We start from the raw sequence: 10,711 nt of genomic DNA, 5'->3' as shown, positions 1-10,711 counted from the left end.
GTCATTTTTATTCTACCACTACATTGGGAAAGCAGATTGATTCGAAAAGGATAATCAAGATACTGACTATCGCTCTTTTCAAACAAACGTTGTACTTTACAGTTTTAAGTATTTGTCTGAATACGAACTACCATACAGCATGCAAGTTTAAAAGTCAATATGAATTGAAATACAGATACACAGCTAACTAAATCTGGAAAAAGTAAAATAATTATAAATAATAGATTTATTTATAACTAGCTACTTGCCTCGGCTTCGCACGGGTGCACATATATTATATATATACACATATATATATAAACCTTCTTTAATCACTCTATCTATTAAAAAAACGCTTCAAAATCCGTTGCGTACTTTTAAAGATTTAGTCATACATAGAGACGGACAGACAGCGACAGCGACTTTGTTTTATACTATATAATGATTATTTACTGTAAATTTTTATAAATAGTACAATAACAGAGAAATACACTCCTTCAAGTAGGTATTTGCGAGTGTCAATATTGATACGCTTGCTTAATTCCATAACTATGGTATGGACTATCTACATTTCTAACCATGAAAAGGGCAAGTGATACTCGCCCTTCAATTGCTCAGTCCACGAGTGGTCTCACCACAAGACTGATAGAGATAAGGCATGGATGGGTGCAAAAGGGTCCGTAAGTATGCATTTAACAAATTCCACCCCCGTACAAATACATCCCTTTGTATATTTACCTCTATTACTAACGCAAGAAGGTCGTGTTTCAAATGATCCTCTTTCTACAGGAGCAAAATCATTTTGGTAACTGTAAACGTTTGGGTTATTATCATTAGTTTTGAAAAGCAATTTAGTAAGGGACTGCCTAAGTTTGACTTATTTAAAGTTGAAGTTAAATTGAGTGAAATTCTAGCTTCATTTTACAGAACTTTTCGGATATTTACTCGGAATCGGTTTTAGATTAATTGAATACAATTGATTTTAAAGTTGTTAAGTGGATTTTATAAAGTTGAATGTTGAATGTAGTAGTTTTGTTAATCTGGGAAAACTTTGCAAGCATTTGGTTATCAGATATTACTTATTAGATTGATATTTGAAAACTATGGTAGAAGTGATCGATACGTGATTAACAAAGAAAATAACACATACATTAATTAATAATAATTTTTATCCACAACAAATTTACTTTCCAGTCATTCCCATAAATACAACTGAACACACAACAAAAGAAAATCACGTCAAGATAACGTAAATTTACTATTTTTTTTGGTGCAACAAAGATTATAATTATGTTTCCAGCTTCATTCTTAGCGATTTGTGTTTACATATTGTAGTAGTATTCCCAAGCACCAGCCTCGCACGGTAGTTTATAGTTTTTTTTTTTTTTTTTATAAAAATAAAAATTAGTTGTTGTATTGACTATTCCCTTACTACCTCCCACTACTTACCCGATAAGGTGGGATATTCTTGTTACTGCACTCATTCTGTGTTTCCGTGCCGAAGCCTCCGCACGTCTACAATATACGAAGCTACTATCAACATGGGGAGAAGACGAAGGAACGAAGACAGCGAAGAAAACATTCAAACAAGAAAATTACAAGAGACTCTGAAAAAAGAAAAATCTTCGTGTAATTTATTCATCGGAGAGTGAATCTGAAGGTAGAAAATTATAAATTTGATGCGAGCTTACCATACTGGGTATTCTCTGTCAACCAAAAAGGTGATGCGAGCTTACCATACTGGGTATTCTCTGTCAACCAAAAATGTGATGCGAGCTTACCATACTGGGTATTCTCTGTCAACCAAAAATGTGATGCGAGCTTACCATACTGGGTATTCTCTGTCAACCAAAAATGTGATGCGAGCTTACCATACTGGGTATTCTCTGTCAACCAAAAATGTGATGCGAGCTTACCATACTGGGTATTCTCTGTCAACCAAAAATGTGATGCGAGCTTACCATACTGGGTATTCTCTGTCAACCAAAAATGTGATGCGAGCTTACCATACTGGGTATTCTCTGTCAACCAAAAATGTGATGCGAGCTTACCACACTGGCTATTCTCCGTCAAGTAAAAATGTGATGCGAGTTTACCATACTGGGTATTCTGCGTCAAGTAAAAGTGTGATGTAAGCTTACCACATTGGTTATTCTGTCATTATCTAAATTCAATGTTTTATATTCTCTAGGTCTTCAGGATGTGCAAAACGACGAGATCGACTTTAATCCACAAAGCGTTAGTTCAGAACGGCTATATAAACCAGAGCATCGGTCATTCGAGCCTGTTATTACCGTTGCACTCCAATCCTGTCATGACAACGATGTCTTCATCACCACAGTCAGGACCATCTGCACCACCACAAGAAAATATAGGTACAGAAGATGAGGTTATCCATGCCGCAGACATACTCGCCATTCTCGAGAACGCGCCAAATCAAAGACTAATTTTGGTAAAAACATCCGATAAAGAATGTTGCATCGAGATGAAAGGAAATATTAAAATGGCCTCCCAAAGGAAGCTAGTGACGATATTCTAAAAAATACTTGATACCTGCTAATTGCAGTCTAACATCTAAAGAAACCTCTCTCAAAAAAAAAAAAAATATATATATTAAAACCTATAAACAATGAGAATCGTTTGTTATGCGACAGCTACAATTTAGAAACAAAAATCCGTTGTAATTGCATCTGTTAATAGTGGGCTACATATTAATAAAGATACATTGATGATACTTCTGCTAATATTTACGTGTCTGGAGAGAACATCACAAAAAAAAAAAAATTTTTTTTGAAGGTACCTCAAACAATCAATCGGCCATGAGAGAAAAAATCTAAATAAACGTTTTAGTATGAAAAACTCGATCCAAAAACAAGTTAAACTTCAGAGCCCTGCATCTGAAGACATCCAACAGGGCTTATGCAATGCAACCGAAGCCACCACCGCGATCCGTAGCCAGCAGGCGCAGGCGCAGGCGCAGGATCCTTACGAGGTACACTATGCATCCCGTTTGAAATATTTCGTGCCACGGTGGAGTGAGAACAGTTAAAACGAGACATTGCTTGTCTGGTGTGCCGGCTATACAATAACGTTATACTCCGTACCGACAAACCTCCAAGTGTCTACCCAAAAACACTAGAAGAATCGATAGATTTCAGTGATGCTATATACAGGACCTTTTATAAAATAATGTAATCTCAGAGTGCTGGCATGAACCAAACTAATTTATATCCAGCGTAGTTATATCATAAAAACAGATTTATTCTAAATTTAAAAACATTAAAGAGATTTATAACAACCACACACTTTTAGTTGGAAGACTATAGAATTTCCTTAAAATTAGTGATGGCATCCGTATGATATCATAGCATCCGTTGATATAAGTATCTGCTTTCAATTAATATTGTACAATCACGAAGAAAGTATTTACGCTTCAAATATGCCGATAAATTATATGCCACCGTGTAGAACTAACTTGCATAAAATTAACTCACAGTTCAGCTCCATACAAATATATAATAAAATACCACAGGTAATTCGAGAGATTTAAAAAAGAATTACAGCAATGGCTCGTTAAAAAAAAAATGCTGTTACTCTTTGCGGGAATTGACCTGACATCTGATATTATTATTTATAATGTAATTTAATTGTAAAAGTAATTGTTATGAATTGTAATTTGCATGCCCCCTGAATATGAGGCGAACATTTATACTGTTGTTGTAAATGTTGAAGCAAATAAATTATCTATCTATCTATCAATTCAATTGATTACTATTTGGCCTGTGTACAGCCCCATACATATTTACAGAGATTTTGTTATGTAATATAATACCAGTTATGTAATATTTATTTACTTGTTTTGGCCGTTTATATGCTGAATGTTATTCTAATGTCAATGATACCACTTGTATTTTCCAATCACTACTTATTTAATAATAATAATAATAACAGAATAAATAATATTAATAATAATAAAATTAAGAAATAATAATAATAATAATACAATGAGCTTGCACCCATCTCTGGCGCTCTTCAAAAACGCAAACGATGGACACTTGAAATGAATTTGTTCATATTGCGAACTTACCTTCAACTCACTGCATTAGACACTGACACAAAAAACTACTTGGAACCTTTACATCTAAAGTTTATTGAAAAATACCCTAATATGCATGTCAGTCGAACACATGCCGCATGGTTAGAAAGTTTCTACAGACAGATTAGGCCTACATTTGTATTATGGTATATCCACCTGAAATAGAACATTGTTATGTACTTGGCTTAGGCCCGTACATACCAAGATTACCGGCGAAAGTTGAGAAAAAATAAAAATATATATATAATAATACTAATAAAAAAAATATATATATATATATATATATTATACCTACCCATCACTCCGTGTGAATTCCTTGAATTTATTTTTGACTTAAGACGAAAAATACAATTAATGAAAACAAGATATCAATTTCTCATAAATGCAAACAGAGTTAAAATTGGTGGATGAATGTTTCATCCACGATAAACTTCCACTTCGATTCAATAATTTTCTGATCTCTAATTGCAAAATAATTTAGTGTAGACATACTTTCTGACACGTCAGGTACCGGTTGGGGAGTGTTCTGTGGCAATAAAAAATCGAATGGGTATTCGAAAGATAACAAACGTTTACTACACATTATAAAATAAGAAATTTATTATTTGGTTTAAAATTATATGCATCGGATTTATCCAATTGTGAGGTATTACTTAGAATAGATAATGTAAAATGTGCAACACCTGAGGGTGTTTGGTGTGTCTTAAATTACAAATACAAAACAAATCTTCCAATTGCATGAGAAGCGTAAAATAATTATTTATATTAACACTACAATTTTTGAACTGAGTAGAAGTTAGCCGATTCTTGCTTTTAGAAATACAGGATAAATTAGTGATTTTATTGATTTGCAAGTTGTCACAAAGTGAAGCATGGATGTAAAGTCATATGAAAAAAAAAAAAAAAATAAAAGAAAATCCAGAAGCATTTGCAGTTGATGCATTTTCAATTTCTTTGTAAAAATACTCACTTTTTTTACTATTTTTATTTTCCACCATTTGTATTAATTCGGAAACTGATTCTAGAAATAATAAATGCCAAAGCAGAAGATTTAGTAGTCGTACTATAATACTAGATAATAATATACTGGAGCCATGGTTTACATGTCACAAATCTCCTTTCAAACGATCCCATAATCTACGCTGCAGTCTGTAAGTGGTAGCCGCGAGAATGTCATGAAGGTTTAATTAAAAGGTCCTTATCATCAAGATATGTAAAGATAACGCTTGCAAGAAAACACATAAGGACCTCAAAGCCTAACAGTTTCAACCTAGTTAAAATCGTGTTTCTACAATGAAAAGGTCGAAATTTATCCTGCAAGATGTGTTTGAGTGCATATCTAAACAAAACACACAGTTAATGAAAATCTAATTGTAATAATTTATTCATTAGTCATAAAAAACCTCATAACAATGTTTCTTGTTAACGGATGAGTCAATGGGTTAAGGATTGTCTGCTACATAGTAGCATGGTTACCGCTGTATTCATCGCGCATAGTACACCATGACGTGTACGTTCCACGTCGGCGGCCAATAGACTTAGATAGATACTTAGATAGCCAATAGTCAACGTAGATGTAATTAGAAAAACTACAGGCGAGATACATTCTATCTTCATGACTACTGTAATTAACAGAACAATGTGTTATGCATGCATACTATAACATATTAAAATTATTGTGTTATAATATGCATGTTACCTTACCTATTTACATTTCACTACATTTTCCGCACACTTTATTGACAATTCTCTGAACATCCTACAATATGTAAACACAAATCGCTAAGAATGAAGCTGGAAACATAATTAAAGATCAAACGAACTTACCAAGTGAAGTTCGATCATAATTATGTGACAGCTTCATTCTTAGCGATTTATTCACACCCACCCACTTGATGCATTCATATATACTTATGTGCGTATTGTAAAAATGGAATAATTTAGCTGAGGTCCTTTCTAATATCCCAAACCCGGACAATAAAGTGAGAAGTGTGAAGCGAAAAATAACATAAAAACTACATAAAATTTGAAATGAAAACTTTACTTTAAACAAAATGAGTGCAGTAACAAGAATATCCCACCTTATCGGGTAAGTAGTGGGAGGTAGTAAGGGAATAGTCAATACAACAACTAATTTTTATTTTTATAAAATAAAAAAAAAAAACTATAAACTACCGTGCGAGGCTGGTGTTTGGGAATACTACTACAATATGTAAACACAAATCGCTAAGAATGAAGCTGTCACATAATTATGATCGAACTTCACTTGGTAAGTTCGTTTGATCTTTAATTATTTATAATTTTTGTTGCACCAAAAATTTTTTTTTATTTATATAAAAAAAAAATTTTTTTTATTAAAAACATAGCATACATTTAAGACAATCTGCCAGAATAACAGATACTAATTTCTTCCAGCGACAAGTACGTAAAAATTAAAAAGTTAAAATTGTGTATCTACGGTCATAATCAAATTTTTATTGATAATACGAATGAAAATGTGCACCTGACTACAGAATGATTATAATGGCAGTTCAGTAGCTCCATCATGGTTTATTCACTTGGAACGACAAGGACTTTCAGAGAGGACCACGTGCAGCTCAACGTGATATAATGTTCCTTTGGAAAGTTTACACTATCCTGAGGAAGTAAAAACTATCGCTCCTAAGAATATACTTCAATTCTTATCCCTGATGGGTCTAGGTAGAAAACTCTGAAAAAGGACGAATACATGGATCTATGTAGGTCGCAGTGCTACAGATCCAAGCATCTAACAATAGCCCAAACATTCCAATAAAAAATACTGTATAGAGCAATCGGGTTTCTGTTTCTCATTACTATCAATCCCCTTACCCCAATATCCGAGTTATATGATTCATATAATTGAATCATTAATCAATTGTACTTTCATATAGCAACGAAGAATGACTGTAATATTATTTAAATATCAGTGAATATGTATTTTAGGTTAACAAAAAAATGTTATAAAATCTATTGTAATTTACATTTCTCACCCTTATAATGTGTTAATAATAAAATTAACCCCAAAAAGGGTGGTCAGTTTAATGGCCACATTCTAGGGAGTATATATTGTATTATAAACAATTATATTAACTCAATTACTCCACTAATTATAAATTTAAAATAGCAAAATATCTAAGCGACCAATTTCTTTTCAATTTAAAATTATTCTTCTAAATTTAAATGGCCACATGTTTTTTTATTAGCGGCCAGTATATATATGTTATATATAATATATATACAAAGCCCTTTGCTCTAGTAAGCAAGCCGGTGATACAAACTGTTTGCCGCAGCTGGCCTATACAGCTTCACCGGTAGGGGATGAGTACAGATGGTTCTCCAAACCCGCGAAAGAACAAATGGAGCGGCTAAAAGCCAGTACCCGCCTGATGGATACGACTTTAGTCTATGGGCACCGCTAGGGATTCGAATCTCGGCTCAGGCCGTCGTAATTTATCCTCGTTTGAATTAGATTGTATCGAAAGTGTTCGTAATACGGAACAGATGTAATAATCATAACAGACAATAACTCTGCAAAACAATATCATACACAGTTTAGTGAACAATCGATTATATTTAATAAATAATATATTAATTAACTAAGTCCATTTAGGAAGTTATAATTGAATAGTCAACTCCCACAAAGACATGATGGTATCGACTACTGAAAACTTTCCACTTTGTCGCACGCTGTTTTAAAGGGCTTTCAAGAGAATTGCTTTGTTTGATGCTTTAGTTTGTTTGTATTGAAGTCTTATAGAATTGTGTAGAGTCCACCCACTTCAAGGTGTACTACACAGAGATGAAAAGATAATAAAGACAGGTCTTGATAACTCCATTAAAACTAAAGTATTGAATAAAGCTAGTTCTATTGAACTAGTTTTAATATTTTAAAGATAATAATAACCCAGGACAATTCACACAGTACACAGGACCAGATGGCGATGGCAGATGTGTATATTGTCTTGGCCTATTTATGTTTTATTTTAGTATGTATTTTATACCATAACACAGCAGAGTTCGTGTTATAGATACTTGAGAACCGTGATAAATAATTATATATATATTTTTTTATAAATACATACGTAACTAATATACATAGAATATACCCATAGCATTACAAATAAATATACTCATGGATATAAATGTTTGTACTATGCAGAGAATCGAACCCGCGACCGCCGAAGCCGTCATAACAACGGGACACCATGAATCCGATTTGAATTTGGAATATATTCTAAACCCAGTTTAGGTAGTTACCGTAAAACAAGGTCAGCTTTGTGTTCACACTGCAGTTAAATACATAATTATTCCCACTCTAATCCCGGAATCTGTTAATCTGACCGATATAGTAATCCCATCTATATATATATCTAATCATATGTAACTGATCTTTGCAGTACATTACAGTTCTATAAGTGCTTTATGTGTGTGCGTACATAATATAATTGCATTTTAGTAAAGTTAAAAGATTTTAGTAAAAAATTACATCTAAAATTAAAATAAATAAACAGTGGAAATCACCCGTGCTCTTTCTTAATTTTACCTACAAATAATAAGAAAGTTAAATTGAAAAGAGTATATAATTGATTCAACATATTATTTATAAAACCGCGTATAATTTAAAAAATGTATAGTTTTTTTATGAAATTGGAAAGGCACACACTGACAGCCAGAGTTGTAACCGTCGTTTATATACATGTACAGCACTAGAGACATCACGTTATCATGTGATGCTCATGAAATCACTCATACGTTGTATTATATCATGCCTCTTATCCGACAATCTATACATATAAATAATATTGGAGTGTCTGTTTGTAATATTGAAATAATAAACCAAAATAATTTTTAAGATTTTGGTCTGTCTATCTGTCTGCCTGTTCCGACTAATCTCCGACGAAAAACGGATTCTAGTGACATTTGATATAAAGATACTGTATAACGAAATAGACATAGGCTGTACTTCATAAGATATAGTCCACAACATAGACAGACAAGTACAAAAATTTAATATTTATTGTTTAAGAAATGCAAGGTAATAAAATTTTGCTATTTAATAGTTTCTATTTCATGGTTTGCATTTAATTGTTGGAAGATAATTTTGTATACAAGACATACAACTATATATTTCTAAAACATTTGTATATGTAAATATAATCGGAATAACTTGGTTGACAGACAATCAGCTCCGACTCAAATATTATCTGTATACACAAATTTCATAACAATCGGTTCAGCAGTAAAGGCACTATAGCAACAAACAATCAATATCACATTTATAATATCAATAAGGATCACACCAGTTCCTTTACGAGATAGACAATAAAGTTTCTAATATGAACATAGTTATAAAATTTATTATTGTATAGCACTGACAGAGTTATAATTTAAAAAGTGAAAATAATGAATTGGATTTTACTCCTATTCGTTGTTTTTATGGTAAGTACGTATTTATTCAAGTAATAAGTAAAATTAAAGACATTTATCGGTGGTCTCGGTGGTCTAGCGGTTTAGCACAGCGCCATGCTTCCGATGGTCGCGGGTTCGATTTCTCGCACGGTACAAACATTTTGATTCGAAAGTATACGATTGTTTGTATCAGTCTGAGTGTTTCCTATGTATATTATTATGTATGTACTTATGTATTTACAAAAAATGATCTATATATTTTTATCAGTTATCTAGTAGGTACGCATAACACAAGCTTTAGCCAGCTTAACTTGGGTCTAGATGGCGCCGTGTGAATTGTTCTGAGATTATTTATTTATCGAGAATAAACCCTTACAACACCCTAAAAGGGTTCGTGTACTCACTTTTACTATCATATGTAAGATATTTGACATAGATTATATACCTACAACACATAATTACGTAAATATTTACATAGTATAAAAAGAAGTCGCTTCCGCTATCCATCCATCTGTTCTCTTAGATCTTGTAAACCACGCAATGGATTTTAATACAGTTTTAAGCAAGAGATAGAGTGTTTCAGGAGGAAGGTTTACATGTATAATACAAGTACACTTGCACGTAGCTAGTGGATACATAAATAAATACTTTTATGTCAAAAAAAGCACCTAATATCCCAGATTAGTACTAGACTAATAATTCTATTGCAATATTGTGCCTTTAGAACACAGCTTACAAAGCAAGATGCTGGGATAAAAAAGAACGGGTAGGAAGAAGTAGAGCACCTCTGTCTCGCCGTATTTTAGCAGACAAAATCTACCTCGCTAATGAAGCTTAGCAGCAGATAACATATTATACATCATCTCAGCCACTTCATAGTCTAAACTAAAATGACTAATTATTCACGTCTCCTTAAAACCAACAGACCTTACTTGCTATCTAAAACAACTGTTTATCAGAATTGTACCTACGTCATGTCTCTTATTTAGTCTAACCTCTCATTTCAGATTAGGCTATAAAGAATAGTCTAACCTGAAATGACTAATTAATGACATAACAGACTTTACTTGATATTTAAAAACCACTAGTTATCAGATCACATGAATAATTTTTAATAATTTATACTTAACTAGCTACTCACCTCGGCTTCGCACGGGCGTACATGTATTATATATATAAATCTTCCTCTAGAACAAACTATCTATT

Source organism: Achroia grisella, unplaced genomic scaffold, assembly GCF_030625045.1.
Source record: "Achroia grisella isolate CSIRO2021 unplaced genomic scaffold, CSIRO_AGI_Agris_v1 utg402, whole genome shotgun sequence".
Classification (NCBI taxonomy): domain Eukaryota; kingdom Metazoa; phylum Arthropoda; class Insecta; order Lepidoptera; family Pyralidae; genus Achroia; species Achroia grisella.
The sequence above is the reverse complement of the archived record's forward strand: the minus strand, read 5'-3'. Positions refer to the sequence as shown.